Raw genomic sequence first — 22,140 nt, forward strand, 5'->3', positions numbered from 1 at the left:
AAACTCATTCAACACAGTCCTAGAAATGCAACTTACAACAATATCTGGTCTGTATTTTTATCAACCATGTCTGTTATCCCTCCAAAATTGTGAACAATTTTTCTCTGTTTGCGACATTTGCAGCAGCAGGCCCCAGCAAGTAAAATCAAATCACACTGTGGTCTCCTCTTCATTGGAGAGATTGAGTGCAGACTAGGAGATCACTTTGTTGAGCACCTCGGCACTGTCCACTGCAAGGGCGTGGATCACCCATTGGCCATCCATTTCAGTTCCCCATCCCATTCCCTTGCTGACATGTCTGTCTATGGTCTCATGCACTGTCAGACTGAAACCAACCCCAAATTGGAGGAACACCACCTCACCTTCCACCTGGGCACCCTCCAATCAGATGGCATTAACATTGACTTCTCCAGTTTCTGTCACACCTCCCCTTCTTCCCCGTCGCCTTTCCCCCAGCTCTGTCTCTGTCTCTCTCTGTCAGTCTGTCTGTCTCTCTCTCTCTCTCTCTCTCTCTCTCTCATTCTTCCTTTTTCCCTCTGTCTCCTTTCACAGGACTAAATTCAATACTTACTTTTTCTCTTATCAAATCCAGTTTTTTTTTGGTTTGGATTCCTCCCCTGCTTTCCTCAGTCTTTATTCTTCCTGGTCTTTGCTTATACCTTGAAGAAGGGCTCAGGCCTGAAATGTTGGTAATATATGTTTACCTCCTATGGACTTGTGAGGCCAGCTGATTTCCTCTAGTATATCTGTGTGTTTTTACTCGAAACACACTGTTAAACAGGCATAAAATAGAATTTCATCACAATATCCAGACTCTAATTATGCATCCAATATCCAAATGAGAAAGAATCACTTTGGTTGTTGGTCACATATGTGTTGATTGCTACTCACCCCAGATATTAGGCCAAATTGTGCTTACTGATAGTTGGTAGCTTTTAGGCATTCACAGCTGAGGACCTCTTGGACCTCTACATGTGCAATGCCAGGCACAAGAGGTCCAAGACATACTAATGGTCAAAGGCGATCTCTTCTGACCCTGGGTTCATCATTCAGCCCCTGGTGGAGCAGTGACTCCCTGAGAGAAGATCCAGATGAACTTCACATTAATATGTGTTTTAATATTTCTTTCTACTTTTTTCACTTTTTAAAATTTTAAATATTATTTAAATCTATAACTGACAGATTAAAATAATGGAGGAGCCTTTGGCAAATGCCTTATCAGCCTCTCGGGAGATGGCAGGGACTTAGTTTAAGACAGCAGAGGTCTTCTTATTGATTAGAGCCGGCTCCATCTCATGTGGTGGCTGTGAGAGCTGAGGATTGGCCTTCTGCAACCAGAAAGGTAAGCGTAGAGAGGTGGTGACTGTGGGTGGAAGTCAGGAGTGTGACGGGCTCTGGAACAATGCAACCCATAGATTCCTTGGAATATAGAAGAGCTATCTCATTGAAATGATCGCGACTGTCATTCAATAGGGTACAATAATAAAAGCTCTTTTCTATGGTGGAATGCTTCAGAACAAAACCTGAAAAATAGACCTGGGCCTATAGGTATCATTTCTTCTCATAAAGTGGCAACGGTAACTATCCCTGGATGCTGCCTGGCCCACTGAATTCCTTCAGCCTTTTGTGGGCATTAATAGAGGCCCTGTTTTCTATTACATCAAATAAACTCTTTGCCTGGAAGCTTCTAGACAGTTATTCAGTTTCATGATCAAATTCTGTGTAGGGGAGCAATAAATGATTAAATTTTGATCTTTTATCTTTACAATTTGGAAATTAAATATCACTAGATAGATTGGTGTTATGATCGGAATACACTGCCCAGATGGATGGAGTAAACAGATGTATCTAAAATTATAATGTATAAATACATATAATAAATGTATTATAACATATATAATGTGTAAAATTATGAAAGGCATAGATAAAATAGAGGTAGGTAAGTTGTTTCTATTGGTGAGGGAGAACAGAACTAGAGGATATCGCCTCAAGATTCAGGGTAGTAGATTTAGGACAGAGATGAGGAGGAACAGCTATTCCCAAAAAGTAGTTGATGAATCTATGGAGTTTACTGCCCATTGAATCAGGGGAAGCTACGTCAGTAATTATGTTTAAGACCACGTGGGATGGAACCCATCATCAGATCAGCTGGATGGCTGACTCCTGCTTGTATTTCTTATGTTCTTATTAGTAACAATGCAAAAAGATTATATCTACACCTTAAAAAGAGGTATTTGCAGGTCTAGGAAGTGTGATTAATTGGATTGCTACCAGACATCAACAAAGGCATGATGGGCCACATCACTTCCTTAGGTGATGTATGATTTCCTAAGCTGTCTTATCTTCAATCCCATTTCCTGGAATACTACTCATTTTTATTGGATCAGGTAGGATATAGTGTTAACTTACTGTAGACACTACACTGAAAGATGAAGTTGAATTTAAATTACGGGTGTCAGTCTCAAATTACTCAAGAAAATAGAGAGTAGTTTCCAGCAATCTGTTGGTAAATAATCCAAAAATGTGATCTTTGCTTTTCTCTCCACTGTACACAATACTGGGCAGTGCGGTTAGTGTAGCAATTAGTGCAACGCTGTTACAGTGCCAGTTTGAATCTGGCACTGGCTATAAGGAGTTTATATGTTCTCCCCTTCTCTGTGTGGGTTTTCCTGGGGGGCTCTGGTTTCCTCAAAAAAGTACCAGTGTTAAAGTCAGCCCGCGCTGTAATAAAACAAACAGCAGAAAACAGTAGGACCAATTAAGCATACAACATTTTTTTTAAATTTAACCATGATTATGCTAGCAGGCATGAGGGGTGATCAAAGAAAGAATTCAATAACTCGTTCTCCACACTGAGCCTCTCTCAAAGCATTGGAGTGTTCATCACACTTTTATACACCTTTGGGCATGGGGTCTGCATGAGAACCTACAAGTTTCACATCTCTGGCAATTTTGTATTTACAATATCATGTTCCCTTGTGGTGTCTGCAAATGGCTGGGAAATGTCAGGGTGTCCTTACTCTTGTTGTATTGACATTCTTGTGGAGTTAGTTACTATCTCACTACAGCTCTACAGCACAGAGAAGGTCATGTTTAGAAGGCAATTATATTCCCACCATTTTACAGGCAGCTACTGTATTTTCTCACCTAATTCACTAACCCTTTGTTAAGCATATTCATTAAACTTATTCTTTCACACCAGGGATTATTGAAGGTCATTTGGTTGTACTTAGTGCCACGGACTTGTGGGCTGAAAGGGCCTGTTACTGTCCTGTATGTCTAAATTTTAAAAACTTGCTAGTCTGATCTGCTTTGTTTTTTTTCAGATTACCAGTGTCAGATATTTTGCTTCAGTAGGGCAGAGTTGATGTAAGTGAGGGATCTGTATTAATATCATAGGTCCCAATCTTGATTGAATGATGGCAAAGCAGCACAACATGGGCCTAATAGATTATGCTACAATCTGTTAATTTTATATTGAATTTGAGATTGGCCCAATTTTATTAACAAAATATTGTAAGGGATACGAGGAAAATGCATGTAAATAAATATATGTCACAGATCTTGTTGAAGACTTGAATGAGCTTGAAAGGCTAAATTGCATTCTCCTGTGTCTATGTTGCTTTGTGCCAAGGATGTAAATTTTCGAGACTCAAGTCTCATTTTCACCATCATGGTTCTTGTGTAAATGTTCTCCTTTCTCATTTTATCTGTGCACGTTTCCCAATCGATTTAGTCCAGTAGCTGCTGGAGGCTCCAGAAACGGGAATCCATTTTGGGAATTTTTCTCATGATTTATTGTCTTCCCTAATCTATCTTACTTAAATAATCGATCAACAGGAACTCAATATCAGAGTTTAAATACTTTGTAGAACTGAACCAAATTCCATGATACCTATGCAACTCTAAGTGAATAGATCTAGTTTTTTTTTAAGCTCATCTGAGAAATTCAAGTCTTTTTAAGTGAGATGTACACTGTCCTGAAAATCTTTTATCCCTCCTCTAAACTTTGTCCAAAGCCATAAATTGAGCCAAGAAGTGAAATTTTATGAAATGTTGTAAATATGGATTAACCACATTTGGGCACAGTGAAACAGAATATTAAGGTCACCTTCAATACCTCTTGCGGTCCTAATAGAAGCATAATGATAAAACTGAAGCCACTTCTACAGTAATCTTCTATCCATCATATTGTAGAAGAATTAAGCATCCTTAGAACATAAAAAAGCAAAACATAGGAATAGCCCCTTTGGCCCACCATGTATCCCTTTAATCTTTGCCTATTTGCATCTGCCTTAAAGCTTCTTAAACATCGGTCTTGTATCTGTATCGACCACTCCCCTTTGCAGTGTGTTCCAGGCAGTTACCACTAAAACACTTGCCTCCAAATCTCCTTTAAATCTTTACCCTCTCATCTTAAACCTTTGCTGTCAAGGATTTGACATTTCCAGCCTGGGGAAAAAAAAAGACTATCTATTCCTCTTTCAGGCCATGTCTCACTAATGCAGCCATTCTTAACCTTAATTTTGACTATGGTTCTCTTAGGACTCTGCTCAAAGTATAATTTTAAAAAAAAATTAAATTTAGACATAGAGCACGGGAACAGGCCCTTTCAGGCCAGAAACCTGTGCTACCCAATTGACCTACCACCCCGGAACATTTTTGAATGGTGGGAGGAAACTGCAGCCCCCGGGGAAAACCCTCATAGACACGGGGAGAACGTACAAACTGCTTAAGGCAGTGTGGGATTCTAACCTCGGTCCCGATCACTGGCACCTTAACAGCGTTGTGCTAACTGCTGCTCTAACCATGCTGTCCCAATGGGCCCCCTTCCCTGTGAAGCAGTCAAGTTTGGTTGGTTTCTTCTTCTGTACTTCTCTCCTACTGACTACTGTACATTAAAAAAAAATTAAAACGTTTTATAATTTCCGGTCCCCGTTGAGAATGGCTGCTCTAATGCAATTTGGAGGTGGTACTGGATTATTTGGCAATTATTTGACAGTTAGTGCCTGATGTCAAATTACATTAATTGAAATGGAAAGAAATACATATGGAGTATGTGCTCCAGCCTGTGTTGCCATTTAAAAAGATGATGGATGTTCTGATGGCAATCTTCATTCTACATTCTCACCTTTTCATCTCCCTGCTATTCAATAATTTATCTATCTCAAAGCTACAGATATTCAAAGACTAACCTTCCAAGATAGAAAGTGAAAAGACTCAGGATCTTTGAGAGAAAATGTTCACCTCATCTCTGTCTAATTTGTAAACAGCTGCGAAGAAGGATGAGAGGCCTACAAGATTATGAGAGGCATAGATAAGGTAGACAGCCAGCACCTATTTCCCAGTGCTGGAGTAGCAAACACCAGAAGACATCTGTACAAAGTGAAAGGAGTAAAATTTAGGAGAGATATCAGGGGATACGTTTTTATTGCGTGTGGAGGAATCACAATTCCCTACCTGTCTGGAATGTGGGTATTGCAGGTGGTCATATGTCCTCCCTGTCTGAAACTTATTCAGAAGTCACATAATTTGTCAATCAAGGTTGGATTCCGGTCACCTGTAATCTTGGCTAATTTAAATCACCTAGGGTCATTATTGGCTAGAATCATAGATTAGCACTGTATATAACACCAATTCTCTCGCTCTGCATCTTGGTCCAAGCCTCAGACATCGCTCTATGGCAGGTCGCTACTGTGGATATCGCTGGAAGTGTTGTGAGTAAAGTGTGCACTACACTGAAGCTGAGCCATAGTACAATAGATCAATACTTGCAGAGAACTGCACCCCCATTGGTACAGGGAACCAGGTGTGTGTAAGAGTCCCTGTTTGTAGTGTGTGTACTCAAGTGTGTGAGCATGTTGTGTATAGATTCACTCTTGTTGGTATCCAACCTAAGTCCGAGGTGAATGTCTATATCATTGTTTAAGTGAAATATAATCGAGTACCATTTACCGTTCTCCCCTGTTTGTCTCCCATGTGTTAATTAAAGTTGCGTGTGATTGTAACATTGGTGATTGTAACATTAGTGTCTCTCAGTAAACCTGCTGAACCTGAAACTCTTCCTAACACAACAATTCTTTTTACACACAAGAGTTGTGGGTGCCTGGAATGCATTGCCAGGGGTATTAGTGGAGGCTGAAAAAAAGAGAATCTTAGACTGGCCCATGGATGAAAGAAAACCAGAGGGTTATGAGGTAGGGATGGTTTTGTTTTTTTTTCTTTTGTTTGGTATATATGGGTCGGCACAACATCGTGGGCTGAAGGCCCCATGTTGTGCTGTAATGTTCAATGTTCCAGTAATCACTCATATTACCTATAAAGAAACATCCTCTTCACAATCCTTCTCAAGACTGCTCATAATCTTATATTTTAATATCCTCCTATTCTTTTAAACTCATGTGGACAACTGGTTAGCTTGTACAATATTTCCCCATAAGGTAACCATCCCATTTCAGGTATCAATATAGTAAATGTTCTCTGAACTAATACATTTACATCCATTTACTCCAGTTTTCAAGCATCTGCAGTCCTCTTTTTTACCCCTGTTAATGCCACTTTCTCAATTTTTCAGTCATTTCTGGTATAAAATTATTGATTTGTGCATATGTGTGAAATAATTTCTTCCCCAGATGCTTTTCTTCAGACAATATTTTCACTTTTGTTTTGATATTTCAAAAAGATTGCATGATGCAGACATATTAGATTTTAAAAATAGATAAAGTTCATGCTTTTAAAAAGTTATTACGTTTTTCCACTCTTATACCATAATGGATAATGTATAGTAGTTGAGTATATTCTGTGTGAAAGCTATTATCATGGTCACTAGAGAAGTCATTCAAACCAGTATGATATCATCATTAGGGTGGCATGGTTAGTGCAATGCTGTTACAGCGCCAGCAACTGGGACCAGGGTTCGAATCCGGCGCTGTTTGTAATGAGTTTGTATGTTCTCCCTGTGTTTGCATGGGTTTCCTCCGGGTGCTCCGGTTTCCTCCTACCGTTCAAAATTTACCGGGGCTGCAGGTCAATTGGAGTGTAGTTGGGCAGCACGGGCTCGTGGGCCAAAAGGTGCTGTACGTCTAAATTTAAAATTTATGAAATCAATATGTAAATCATTTATTATTTGTTCATTGATAATTTTAACATTAATATGAAATTGGGGATTTCAATAACTCACTTAGGTAGAGAATTCCAGGGATTTATCAGCTCTAAGAGAGAGAAAAAAAATCCTTCCAACTTCATTCTTTAGTGACGAACCTGTTCTTGAGAGTTTGCCTTGAATCTCTACTTCCTTCTGTACTTCTTCACCTATTCTGACAATCCCCCTTGTAAATCTTTAATGTTTTGATGAGGTCCCCCTCATTTTCTAAACTTTACATTCGTTTTCCTGAACTTGCGTGTGTTTAGTATATGAAGATGTCCAAATCTTTTAGAACACCAATGTAGTCATTCCATTAAATGTTAATTTTCTATACTATCACAAACATTCCCACATTGTGCTCCACTTATCACGTATGTGTCCACTCCCTTTGTTAACTCTTTTGTTGACAATACAAGTCATTCGTACCCATCATTGTAAGTCAAGGAACAAACTCAATGAGCTTCATCTAAGTCAATGGTCCTCGACCTTTATTTCCCCCCACTCACATACCACCTGAAGCAATCCCTTACTAGCCACAGTGCATCGATGGTGTAGGATGCCATAGATGCTCTGTGGTTAGTAAGGGATTACTTATGGTGGTATGTGAGTGGAAAGAAAAAGGTTGAGAACCCACTGATCCACTGTAAGTCATTGAGAGAAGTGGCAAATATCTCAGCTGCAGAACTATGGCCTGAAGAGTCTCAATAGTTGTAATTTGACCACCCTAAAATGACCTGTTTATGAAGAAGGCAAAGGTCATGACAAGAATCAGATCACTGTTAAAGCAGCATCCAAAATATGTTTTAAAGGAGAAATAGTTGATTGAAAAAGAGGAATACTAAATGGCACAACAGGAGAATAATGATGTTATGTAGAATATGTTGAGGGGGGAAAAAACAGATTTGAGGACAGAATCTGGAGCAAACTTCGAGCTGCAAGATGGAACTCAGTGGGTCAGGCAGCATCTGTTGAAGGAAGTCGATAGTTAATGTTTTTGGTTGAAATCCATCGGCTGGGCTGAAAGTATAGAACGGTGGTTCGCAACCTTTTTATTTCCACTCATATACCACCTTATGCCATAGGTGCTTTGTGGGGATTACTTAAGGTGGTGTGTGAGTGGAAAAAAAATAGTTTGAGAAACCTGTATAGAGGGAAGAAAGTAGAAAGCGGTAAAGTGAGGTGGGGCAAGAGCTGGCGAGCAATAGGTAGATTTAGGTGAGGGGTAGTTGATTGACAAACAGATGGGAGAGGGGAGAATACCGATTGTAAGGGAGATAACAAATGGAGGCAACAAAAGGATCTCCATCTGAAATGTTGACTGTCCATTTCTCTCTGTGGAATCTATCTAACCTGCCAAGTCCCCTCCAGGTTTTCATTTGTTTGCAACAAAGGGCTGCAGATTGTGGAATCTGACAAAAAAGGAAGGTGAAGACTGTTAGACAGATGGGAACAGTGGGGGAAGGAGGGAGGAGAATCAGTGGGAGGGGTGTGTGTGGGTGTGATGGGCAGATTGAATAGATAAGGGAGGGGAAAGAAACTCGGGTTGAATGGGGCGTTTGGAAAGAAGTTGATGTGCGAGAAGACCTAATTTGATGAAAAAAAAAGAGAGAAAGACAAGAATGAATTACTTCAAATTGAAGAATTCAATGTTCATGCCATCAGGGTGTAGAAAGAATATGAGGTGCAGTTCTTCTAAACTGTATTTGGCCTCAGTCTAGCTGTGGAGAACAAATTGGTGTTGGGAAAAGGAAGAGAATTGAAATGGCTTACAACTGGGAGCTCCAGTTGCCCTTGTGAACACTGAAAAAGTACAGATTTGATGGCTGAATAATCAGTTTCTGTAGGTGCAATGTTCAATAATTCCTTACAGGATCCAGAATATGGTCAGCGCTGTGAGCTGGTGATGCTGAATGCAGGGATGGCCAACCTTTTAATTATTAATTTTTAATTTAGACATACAGCACAGAAACAGGCCATTTCGGCCCACGAGTAAGTACCAGGGGTGTATGTTAATTGGGCGGCATGGACTCATGGGCTGAAATGGCAGCATTAAAATTGTAGTCAACGTTATATGGTAAAATAATCCAGCACACAAAATGGCATTAATATGGCGCGTGCAATTTTGTTTACTCAGTTCCTGCTATGAAGATGATTCTACAAGTTTTGGCCAATGTTGTGTGCAGCTAATTAAATTCGACACACTTGCTCATGAGAAATCCAAGTACTTAACCTTGCACTTCAGCCCTTGTCAAGCTATCTTATTTTCCCACATCACAGCAACAATTCAAACTAAAACATCAAAACCTAAATACACACTCTCGATACCAGCAGGCACCAGCTGTAACCATAGCAACTAGTTCCAAAGATCTACAGCTAAGCTCCTTGTGGCATCACTAACACAAACAAGATAGATAACAGAAAATAATTTACCTATCCAGATAGGTAATATAATTTACCTATTCTTTAAAAAAAATATCTACTTATACAATCAACAAAACAAAAGATCCCTAACTACATAGAGTTGTAACATCACAAATAGGAACTAAAATAACATTGAATGGTATAAGCTCTCCCATCGCAGAGTTGAAGCATTTCCTTTTTGCATCCTTAACAGCCACTGACCAACTAATAGCATCACAAGAGCAGAATGATTACAGACATCACAATCTATTCGATGTAAGAGAAAAACTTTCCACTCCAGGTTATATGTTTCTTGAGGCTAATAATTCACAATAGTCACCGATAAACCCACTGGGGAACACAGGAAGACACTTCTTCACTCAGTGAGTGGTGCTAAAAGTAGGCAATGCTGGAGATGGTCTGTTGGCCCAGGTAGTAGCAAAGGAGAGAGTTTCAGATAAATCTTCAGAATTGGGGTAATCCAGAAGCGGTGACTCTACTTCTCTCTCCATTGATACTGCTTGGCCTGCAGAGTATTCCAGTATATTATGTTTACTTCTGGGAACCAGTAAAATAAAATGTGAAACTTACTTAAATTTAAATTTAATTTAAAAAAAAAATGTAGACATACAGCAGGGTAACAGGCCATTTCAGTCCACGAGCCTGTGTTGTCCAATAAACCTACCACCCCCGGTACGTTTCGAATGGTGGGAGCCCCCAGAGGAAATCTACTCAGACACGGGGAGAACATACAAACTCCTTACAGACAGTGCAGGATTTGAATTCCAGTCCTGATCGCTGGCGCTGTAACAGCATTATGCTAACCGCTACCCCAACCATGCCGCCTAGTACTACCACTAGGAAAAACATTAATCTGTTTAAGAGAGAGACAGATAAGTAGATGCAAAAGGAAGAGATAGGAATTGGAAGGGTTAAATAAAGATAGGTGAGACAAAGCTTGTGTAAACCAGTTCAGTTGAATTGCCTGTTTCTCTGGGGTAGATTCAATGTTGTATATAAATCTAAGTAAACTCATCACAATATTTTCATCACATACACAGCCCTGAGATTCTTTTTTCCTGCGGGCTCAGTAGAATTACCACTAATTAGTAGTGCAAAAAATGCACTGTACACAGTGTAAACGCAAACAAAGAACTGTAAACAGATAATGAATGTAAATAAACTGTGCAATATAGAGTGAACAAAGAAAATTAATAAAGTGCAAAATAAGAGTCCGTAAATGAGTCCCTGATTGAGTTTATTGTTGAGGAGTCTGATGGTGGAGGGGTAGCAGCTGTTCCTGAACCTAGTGGTGTGAGTCATGTGATACTTAGACCTCTTTCCTGATGGCAGCAGTGAGAACCGAGTGTGTGCTGGATAGTGAGGGTCTTTGATGATCGCTGCTGCTCTCCGACAGCAGCGTTCTCTGTAGATGTACTCAATAGTGGGGAGGATTTTGCTTGTGATGTCCTGGGCTGTGTCCACTATCTTTTGGAGGGCTTTACGCTCAGGGGTATTGGTGTTCCCATACCAGACCATCTCTTCCAGGAATGGCATAAACATTGTATTCAGTCAACCTTTTGGAGATCTGAAGATGGTGTGTGGGCTGCCTTCAGGAGAGTGAATCCGAGGAAAGCATCCAGTCCAGATGGAGTACCCAGCCAAGTACTGAAATCCTGTGCCAACCAACTGGCTAGTATGTTCACAGATATCTTCATCATCTCACTCCAGCAGGGCATGGTACCCACCTGTTTCAATCAGGCGTCAATCATACCGGTGCCCAAGAAGAGTGTTGTAACCTGCCTAAATGGCTATCAACCAGTGGCACTCACATCCACAGCTCCTATCTGAGAGGCAACATGGATCCATTCCAATTTGTCTACTGCAGCAACAGGTCTATAGCAGATGCCATCTCACTGGCTCTCCACAAAACCTTTATCCCCTCAAAACTAATCAGCAAACTCCAAGACCTGGACCACAAAACCCCTCTGTACAATTAGATCCTGGATTTTCTCAGCTCCAGACCTTAAATCAGTGCAGATCGGCAAGAATATCTCCTCCACAATCTCCATCATCACTGTACCATCACACCTTGCAAACTTACTCCTCATTCTGTACATCTATGTGTGGCTCAGAATGATAACAAAACTATTTACAAATTTGCTGGTGATATCCACCTACTCCTCCCCCTCTCAGTCTTCCCTCTTCACCAGCTTTTTAGTATAGGCCCCTTGAGGAAGGGCTCAGATCCAAAACGTCAGTAATGTATCTTTACCTCATATGGATGCTGTGAGATCTGCTGAGTTCCTCCAGTATTTCTGTGTTTTTACTACAATCACAGCATCGTGTTTTACTGTATAAAAGGGGGCAATAAGTCAGCTCACAGGAGGGAGATTTACAGTTTAGCTGAATGGTGTACTAACAACTGCCTCTCACTCAAAGTCATCAGATCCAAGGAGCCGATTGTAAACTTTAGGAAAGGAAAGCCAGATTTGACAAATTAGTATTGTGCTGGTACATCACCGGCCTACTGCAGGGGGCAACCTCTGTACCTACAAGAGTGTAAGGAGACAGGACAACACCTGACTGGCTGTCAATCAGTCGGCCTGAATGGATCAAGTCCCACCCGGTCAGGTGTCAATCACCCTCCGGGATATAATCCTACACCGGGCTCCCAAGGCCTCACTCAGAGTTGCTGCAGCTACAGCCAGCCTGGCTATGTGGAGGTCTTTTTGGATTAAGCCTGTTGTACAGTCTTTACCTTGTGTGTGTCTGATTCTGGCTAACAGCGCACCACAATTTAATCCACAAAATTTTCCCACGGCTGCCATGGAAAAACTCCTGAGCGCAGGGAGCCTCAAAGTTGACCCATGCCACCCGGAAGCCCAGACACGCTTCGAGATCTGGCAGCACACGGTTGAGGCAATCATCGAGGCGCACACAGGCGACATCCTGGACTCAGATCGGAAGAGGCTGGTCCTACTCCGGTCAAAGCTGGGTTCCCACGCCTTCCAGGCAACCAAAGGCTGCTCCATGTACAAGAGCACAATGGACACTCTCGAGGACTTGTACAAGCCCCCCCATGAATGCGGTCTGTGCAAGGTACCTCCTCAACACCCCGACCCAGCAACCTGGGGAGACAGCTGAGTCTTACATGGGACACCTGCAAGAGTTGGCCTGACTGTGTCTGGCTAAACCCGGGGTAGGCACAGAGGAGGTTGAGAGGCTGATCTGAGACGCCTTCGTCTGAGGGCTACACTTGAGGGGTATCTGGCAGAAGCTGCTGGAAGATAATATCTACACCATGACCAAGACAGTGGAAGTGGTCCAAAACCTGGAAGCTGCAGCCCTGCTCATTGAAGACTTCAATTCCAGGTTCCCCCAGAGTTGCAGCCCCAGACCGAGCTGGGGAGGAGAACAATGCTGCGGCAGGCACCCGTCGCCCCTGTAAGTACTGTGGGTCCTGGTGTGGGTCAGACCAACGATGGCGCCAAAATTGCCTGGCTAGGAACTAGTACTATTCCCGATGCGGCAAGAGAGGCCACTTTGCTAAAGTGTGCCTCTCAAAACCAGCCAGCAGCTCAAAGGCCCTCTGTGACCTCCCAACCTCCCCTGCAGACCCCTCCACGTGCGCGTGCCGGGTGGCACCACTATCCCTGCTACAACTTCTGACAGTGCAGCATCCGGCTCCGCCAGCGACGATCGCAGTGTGTGCCCTGAGCACCCGGACCAGCCCCTGCCCTCGCCAGCACCGCTCACTGAGAACTACAGCGACGTTACTTCCGGCGTGCCACCTCCATCTTGGGCCAGGCAGCAGCCGACACAGAGGGCCCCCGATGATGAGAACAATGTGGTCAACGCGGGTGATGACCAGGCCGCCCTACTGATGCTCTCTACGCCTCCGGATGCCATAATTCACCGCGCACAACCGGAGAGCAAAGACTCCAACCGGGCATACATCCCAGTCCCCAGGCAGCTATGGGGCGCGCAGGACCTCCTTGACCACCAGGGGTCTGCTTCAGCCCTGGGGGATGAACCTGCCCCCCCCACCCATCCAATACGACTTGACCCTGGCCCCCTTGGCCATCCCTCCGCACGGCACCACACTAATCACACAGACCCCTGCCGCCAGCCCCACCACTTCCCCTCCAACCAGTGACCAGGAGCCAGTCCTATGACAGTCACAGAGACCCCAGCGGCCGCTGGATCATCTCAATCTGTAAATATTGTATTTGTATAGTGGGTACGATTCCTTGTTTTTGCCCCTCACCCCCGGGACAATTTTAAAGAAGGGGGTGAATGTGGTGGTACACCACTGGCCTACTGTAGGGGGCAACACCTGCACCTGCAGGAATGTACCACCAGCCTACTGAAGGGGGCAACCTCTGTACCTCAGGAGTGTAAGGGGCAGGACAACACCTGGCCAGCTGTCAATCAGTCGGACTGAATGGATCAAGCCCCACCCAGTCGGGTGTCAATCACCTTCTGGGATATAAGCCTGTGCCAGCCTCCCGAGGCCTCACTTAGAGGTGCTGCAGCCACAGCCAGCCTGACTCTGTGGAAGTCTTTGTGGATTAAAGCCTGTTGTACAGTCTTTACCTTGTGTGTGTCTGATTCTGGCTAACAGTGCACCACAAGTATATGTTGAACCAAGCTATAGCTTGTATCCTGAATTAAATCACAGACACTGACAACACTATTTGTGTGTCTACAGTAAAGACAAAAAGATTTAATATAGGGCCTAACTGCAAAGATTTTATGAGATTTGTTTATATTCATGGGCACATATTGCCATAATGTAGTGCACATGTTCGGTTCACAAATTCATAAATTCTGGTGTAAATTTAAGAGCTTGTTTGTAACAATGTCCAATCTTATGATTTATGAGGCCAGACTATCTATTAATTAGGTGTAAGTGGAGATGCTTCGAGGATATTTGGGAAAATATTTGCATCTAAAATCCACTTGGTTGGTTAAAAATGTGATACGTCAATACACGTAGTCTAATAATGCAAAATAACAAGCGCTCTGAATAATTGTGTGTGTGTGTGTGTGTGTGTGTGTGTGTGTGTGTGTGTGTGTGTGTGTGTGTGTGTGTGTGTGTGTGTGTGTGTGTGTGTGTGTGTGTGTGTGTGTGTGTGTGTGTGTGTGTGTGTGTGTGTGTGTGTGTGTGTGTGTGTGTGTGTGTGTGTGTGTGTGTGTGTGTGTGTGTGTGTGTGCCCTTTGTCTTGTATTTGTGATTCATCCAGGCGCCTTTCTCTTTTCTTTCTTCTCAACCCACTATTTATATATACAGAATCGGCTTGAGTCAGCCCATTAGCGTCAGCACTTGTGCACATGGACCTGGAGTGCAGGCGCATGAAAGCAAACACTGCCCCAAGTTGATGGAAATGACTGCTGCCTCTTCCCTTTGTTTCCTTGTGTAAAGGGAGGTCAGCGATTTCCCCAGCTGCCCTATTTTTAGTAGCAGCAGCCCGTCCAAGGTTCAGCATTTTCAGTTCCATCTCTCACCAAACTAATGATAACCATTAAGCTGTCAGTGATATGTGAGGTCAGGTCAGGAAGAGCAGAGCATGCCAAGCAAGAGTTCCTTCAGAGTCCCAATATTAAAATTTCATTCAGCTTTGCAGGCAGACACTAATGCAAATAAACAGCCAGGATTAGAGTAGAAGGTATCAGAATATAATTTAGAAACCATCCTTCTGATGCTCTTTAATTATTTATTCCTTACAGAGTTCATCTGGGATTCAACAATAAAAGAAAGGATAAAATTAAAGACATACTTATATTGAGCCTCTCATGACCTTGAAAGCTTCAAAGTTCTTTCACACTTAAAATGCCTGTCACTTGTGAAATAAAGTAGCCGACTTGTGCACAGAAGCTTCACCGAGACAATTGGACAACAGTTTGTTTCATTGATGTTGATTGAGTAATAAAAGTCAGGACTCTTCTTCAAATAATGCCAGGGGATTATTTGCATCCAGACAGACCTCATTTTAAAGTTCACCTCCAACAGTGTAGCACTCTCCACCCTCAATTTACAATTTTGTGCTCAATTTTCAGGAATGGAAATTAAAGCAAAACCTCAGCAGCAAATGTTCTCACATGTGAGCTACAACAACTCGAAGGTAGAGAAAAATCCTAAGGTCCCATTGCCGAAAAATAAATTACATTGATTTTTCTTTCTTTTCATCGAAGGAAAATAGGTTCATCTTCGCGCTGGGCAATTAAACAATCTTTTGTTTTTAAATTGTCTGCAGTGTTCATGTGAATTTTTTTTTAAAAGCCTTTATATCATCAAAAGAAAGAGTCATCTTGATAACTTTGCAGCACAAAAAATACAGCTTGAATTTATATAGCACCCATAATGTAATAAAATGTCCAAAGGAACTTAAATATATTGTTCACCGTTTTTAAAATTTTTAATTTATTCTTAAAAATTTAGACATACAGTATGGTAACAGGCCATTTCATCCAATGGGTCCGTGCCATCCAATTTACACCCAATTAACCTACACTCCTGGTATATTTCAAACGGTGGGATGAAACCGGAGCCCCCGGGGAAAACCCTTTCAGACATGGGGAGAGCGTACCAACTCCTTACAGATAGCGCGGGATTCGAATCCCTGTCCCAATCGTAGTAAAGGCATGGCGCTAATTACCATGCCAACCGTTCTGCCCCTAATAACTTGGCCTAGTCAGAAATTTTAGTAAGTCAAGAATTTTTCAGCTAATTATATCCATAGCTACAGCATAATTAAAGAACCCACAAAAAAGTCATTAGCTCATGTAAACACCATATGGTAATACTGACAGCAGGAGTTTACATGAAAAGTGCTATCCTTTATCAAAGGAATAGTTCCACAGAACATTAGCTGGTGTCTGTGATATTGACCTAGTCTGGTGACCAGAATAGAGGAAGAATTAGATTAGACTAAGGAAAGCACGGAGGGGATTTATCAGAAAGTTGCTGGGTCTTTCCTAATACAAGCTCTACTTGTGATAGATGCAACACTGATGTGGCTTCATTGACTCATGTGTTTAGGTCAGTGTCCCATGATACAACCGAACCCCTTAACTGCTCTTTTAAGAATTACAGATGTAGGTTGTTTACCTCCTCTGCACATCGAGTTATAGCTTTTTCTACACTATTAGCTGGAAGAGCCATTTTACTTCAATGGAAAGACTCTGATTCTCCTACATCATTTCAATGGCTTTCTTAAATCTAGATAAAAATCAGAAGTCAAACTTTAGATATAACTACCTAATTTAAAGAAACATGGAAACCATTTATTGATTACTTTCATGGATATAACTGGTGTTATTCCATGAATTAACTCTTCCATTCCAGATGTAAGATCATTCTTGCCATTTTTGTTATCTGTAAGTGTGGACTAAAGCTATGTTTTAAACTATTCAACAGATTCTCAGGATACGTCGCTCAGTTGCTTTTTTTTCATTATATGTTTTTTAGTAGATTTTTTATAATATTCTAGCTACTTGCTACAAACTAAGGCTCTGCGAAGCCTATAGCGCAGGAGAGATTATTAGCTGCATGCAGGTTAGCTCAGAAAGAACACGCTGGTCCCAGAAAAAGTGACACAAACCCCAGTTGAGTGTAGTTAACACTGAACTTTATTGGGCTCACAGCCACCCTGCTTTTATTCTCAAGATGAGGGGCATGGTCAAAGTCCCCTTGGCGCTGATTAGTGCATTTGGGATCTGCTTTCCTTGATAGGCCAGTTAGGCTCCTTTAGTTGTTGCCAATTGGAGGGCAGCGCTGTGGGCCTCATATAGGCTGCTGGATTGTCTCATTCATCCTTCATTTTGTGAGCCACCACGAGGCCCCCCACATTATTATAATTATTTCTTTATCTGTTTTTGTTAGAATTATTTCTAATATGTCATATTTTCACTCTTTGGATTTTATATATGATACTTATACTAAGTAGACTTGGACAGGCTATTTTAATTGTGTTATTTCTATTCTCCTTATGCTGTGTATATTATGAAATTAAGAAAAAGAAAGACAATGTTGCTAGTTAAAATTAGCCATGAATAAAGTTTGGGAGACCCCTGGAGTTATTTTCTTTAGAAGTTTGTGGGGGATTAACTGAGTTTCATTTTTTTTAAAATTAAGACATACAGCATGGTATCAGGCCCTTCTGGCCCATGAACCCATGCCACCCAAATACCCAAATTACAACCCTATATGTTTTGAAGGGTGGGAGGAAACCGGAGCATCTGGAGGAAACACACACAGACCCAGGAAGAATGTATAATCTCATTACAGACAGCACCAGATTCAAACCTGGATTTCTGGCACTGCTACACCAACTGTAAAATAGTGAGGCTGTAAGGTAGAATGATTAGGCCAATTTTCCATGGCTGAAAAAGCTCAATAAGTTGACTTAAAATAAGTGTTAAAGCATTAGTGGGAGGTCTGAGGAAAAATTATGTCACCTGGAAATTGGGGGGGGGATGTAGAAATAACCAGCAAGAGAAGTAATGTTTTTTTAAAACTTTATTTAAGATTTTATAACATGAATAACATATAGGATTACATGAAAAAAAATAAGAATAAAATAATAAAATTACAATACAGTATCAGTAATCTAAATAAACTATACCCTCCCCAATAATTATTAAACATTAATAACCCAACTCAAATTAGTCCAACCCCCCTTTCCCCCCAAAATAAAGAGTGAAGAATTAATAAAGTTAATAATATATGTGAGAAAAAAACCCACTTACAAAAAAAAACAAAAACATAACCGATTAAAATACTAACAAAAAGAAAAGTAATTAATACTAAGATATCAGACTTAAAAAACATATTTAAATCAAACTTAAATGCATATATTTAACAAACGGCGTTAAGATAAAACATATATTTAACTCAAACTTAATATAAAAAATTAGTAAAGTTAGTAACATTATCTATCAAAAATTCTTAAACGATAATCAATTCTTAAAAAAATTGTAGCATGAAAAAAAAGATGAAAAAAAACTTTCTCTATAGAGATAAACCTTCACCAAATATCAACTAACTTCACATCTATCATCATATTAGTCACATAAACCACCATCTTAAAACAAAATTCAAACCTCATTAAGCATTGTACAATTCAATTTTAGTACTCTTCCACCAATTTTCCCTTTTACTCTTGAATAGTTATCCAATAAAAGCTCCAATACCACATTTAAATATCCCCAATCATTACGTTAAAATTCAGATATCCAAATAATAAAAACACATCTACAACAAAATCTATATCTTCAACAAATGGAGCATAAACCACAAACAAAATTCAAGCCTCATTAAGAATTGTACAATTCAATTTATAACTTTCACCATTATTCCCTTCATTCTATAACTAAAATAGCAAAATAATATACACCAGAATTACCACTCCTTTCACCTTAAAGTTAAAGAAAAAATTAAAAAAACTTATCCATCCCATTCACATTTAAATTTCAGATATTCCTTATCTACTGAATAAACTTTACAAAAAAAAACCACATCAATTTTTAGTTTTTTAAACAATCAAATACTTTCTTATGCTTTTTTTTATATTTAAACAAAAAAAAACCCCTTCACTCTTTATTCTAAAAATACAAAAAAAAGGAAAAAAAACAGGTAGGAGGTTAAAAATACCCCCTCCCGTCTAAAACGCGCAATGCGGTAACTCCCAAAAAAAAATGGGTGTGAGATAACTCACACGTAGCAGATGACTTTCAGGAAATAGTGCCTATCCAGTTCTCTCCCCAACTCTCACTTCATCTTAAACTAACATCATCATTATTTAATATCCCTTTTTTTTAAAAAAAAACATTAGAAAAAAAAAGGACAACTCTTCTTTTAATCAGCCAACTGCCGAGTCACCATTACAACCATTCCTTCTTGGAGCACAGCTCTTTTCTTCCATCTCTTGTCTCCTTAGAGATCGCGGCAGACTATGTTTCTGTTGAAACTGAGTAATTGGCAGCTCTTGAGCAAATGCTATAGCTTCCTTTAGAGAATCAAAGAACTTTGCCTTGTAACCTTTCTTCCACAACAACTCTTTAGCAAGATTGAATTCCCGTCGTTGGAACATAACTTCTTGACTCAAATCCGCATAGAAGAAAACTCGATTATTTTGAATAATCTCTGTTGTGCATTTCTAATAGCCACTCGTAAAATTATTTCTCTGTCGTAATAATTCAAGCAACGAACCAAAACAGGTCTTGGACTTTTACCTGAAATAGGTCTTCTACACAAGGCTCTGTGAGCACGTTCCAGTATTATACCTTCCGGGAAATGTTCTTGACCCAGCACCTGCGGAATCCATTCAGTAAAACATTTTCTTGGGTCTGGTCCCTCCATACCTTCCGGCAAACCAATAATCTTTATATTGTTCCGTCTGGATTGGTTTTCCAAATAATCAATCTTTTTCACCAAATTTTTATTTTGAGTTTGTAAGTCTTCGACCATTTTGGTCACATCAAAAACTTGATCCCGTATTTCGTCTCTATCTTCTTCACACGAATTAAATTTATCTCTCACTTCAAGCTTAAAAGCTCCAAATTCAGCCATCTGTTGAGAATATGTTTTCACCAGAGTATTAAACCTAGTACCAAGTTCAGTCATAATCTTGGATAATCCCTGCATTGTATAAGATAATTTAGATTCAAGATTCACAAAAATCTTTTCAATTGGAAGAGATTTTGGCTCAACAGATTCCTGCTTCTTCTGCATAACCAAAGGATCTTCTGTTCCTTCCTTCATTCTGGTTACCTTCCTTGTAGTATGACTGCGTGTGGAAACCCCAGCCACAGCCTCTCCAGCAGTGACTGGAGGACGCTGGCCGGGGTTTTCCCCAGTCCATAATGTATTAAGTTCTCCCAGTACATCAAGTTGTATAGGTTCTTCTATCTCAAGAGGTGCAGTTTGCAGCGCCACCTCTACAGTTGACAAATGCCTTTGAGTAACTCTTTGTTCTAAAGGCTGTTTGGCGCCCTCTTTAGGGGGCTCTACCGACGTAACATAGAGCCCTACATCCGAACACTGTACCTCTCTCCTGGGATCCATTTCACGCTGAGTCCCGGTGTCTTTCCTGCAGGTAGGCTCCAAAACTTGAACTTTTGGAAAATGTAGTTTTTTGATGATTTGTTGTCGTTTTTTTTGCTCTTTTTCACCAATTGTACCATCATAAGTTAAATTAACAGCACTGAAATTATCTAAACTTTTAAAGAATTTTAACGGGCATTTCTAGACAAAACAATAAGATAGAGTCAGGAGAGGACTGGAAGGCACGTCTGATCCTTACGCCATCTTGCCACGCCCCCCCCAAGAGAAGTAATGTTGACAGAAATATTAATAGATTTAATGTTTTCATGTCATCTGAAAGCTTACAATCCTACCTCCTATGTTCATATCCAAATTACTAATGAATATAACAACCAATAAGACTTCAGCACTGATCTTTGTAGTACACCACTGGTCGCAGGATTCCAATCGCAAAAATAACCCTCTACTATCATCCACTGCTTCCTGTTACCATAATAGTTTTTAATCTCATTTACCAACGATATCACATCCTTTTCTCTTAATTCCACAAGGATCCAAGCAGAGATGTGATTGAGTCAGATGTACAGAATGAGACCATCCAGTGCATCAGCCCAGTACTGACCCAGTCAGTTGGTAACCTTTCCAGTCACACAATCACTTTCCACATAGGAATGGTAGTTAAAATAAGAAGGAGAATAGATCATTTACTAGAATGAGATAGAAGAAATAAAACTCCAATGTACCTGACACCAGCTGAAATGAACAGCTCCAATCACCCTGTGCTGGAATAGATGGGAACTCAGACTGATTAAAGTAAGTGGGAAACAAGCTCCCAACAGAGCAGGCACCCTGATTGAGGATTGGCTCCATAAATCATGTAGAGCAGAGTTGAGCTACAATACTACTATCTAGTTCAAATATATTTCTAGACCCAGGAATGCATATTCCTCCATCACCACACTACCAAGCCAGTTATTTGACAATGATCTTTTCACATGTCTTCCAAAGATATGCTGCCAGCTAAAACAATTATAAAGGTATCTGGGTTAGAAGGCTCAGATCGGAATCTTGTTTCTGTCCCTGATGTTCAAAAGCCTTTAGCTCCACATCTTCACATGCAGACACATTAAAGCCCAGGGAGTCAAGTCCAGATGCTAAATAAAGGAACAGATCTTAAAACGGAATTAATTAATGGCTTCTGCAAATCACACCTCAGGCTCTGATGGTGTGTGTCCCCATGCATTATTATTTTCAATTCATAATCTGCTCTTGTCACATAACCTATTCAATATTTCTACATTTGTTTGCAATCAGTCAAGAAGCCACTTACAGCATAATACTTAATTTTCATTTATAATGCTTCAGATTCTGCCACTAGACGGCATTCCTCAATGCTACAACAATTCAAGAATCATATAATTGATTTTTTTTTAAACAGAAGGAGGCCATTCAGCCCTCAAGCCTGTGCTACTTCCCAGTAGAGGAATCCCATCATTCTTATTCCCACTACTATTTCTTTAAGGCTTTGTAACTTTTTTTCTTTCTC

At 40.6% G+C, this 22,140-nt stretch overlaps 1 protein-coding gene and 1 long non-coding RNA gene across 10 annotated transcripts in view; both read left to right on the plus strand.

The window, feature by feature from the left end:
• The window catches only part of LOC138747204 (uncharacterized), a 35,859-nt gene extending 18,891 nt beyond the window's left edge, over window positions 1-16,968 (plus strand). Inside the window, exons 2-3 of the long non-coding RNA XR_011347362.1 lie at window positions 6,095-6,197; window positions 15,278-16,968. This is a non-coding gene — a long non-coding RNA (uncharacterized lncRNA). The remainder of the gene's footprint in view (window positions 1-6,094; window positions 6,198-15,277) is intronic.
• The window catches only part of jmjd8 (jumonji domain containing 8), a 184,595-nt gene that overhangs the window by 106,073 nt on the left and 56,382 nt on the right, over window positions 1-22,140 (plus strand). The window lies entirely within an intron of this gene.

The sequence above is a fragment of the Narcine bancroftii genome, chromosome 12 (genome assembly GCF_036971445.1).
Source record: "Narcine bancroftii isolate sNarBan1 chromosome 12, sNarBan1.hap1, whole genome shotgun sequence".
NCBI lineage: Eukaryota > Metazoa > Chordata > Chondrichthyes > Torpediniformes > Narcinidae > Narcine > Narcine bancroftii.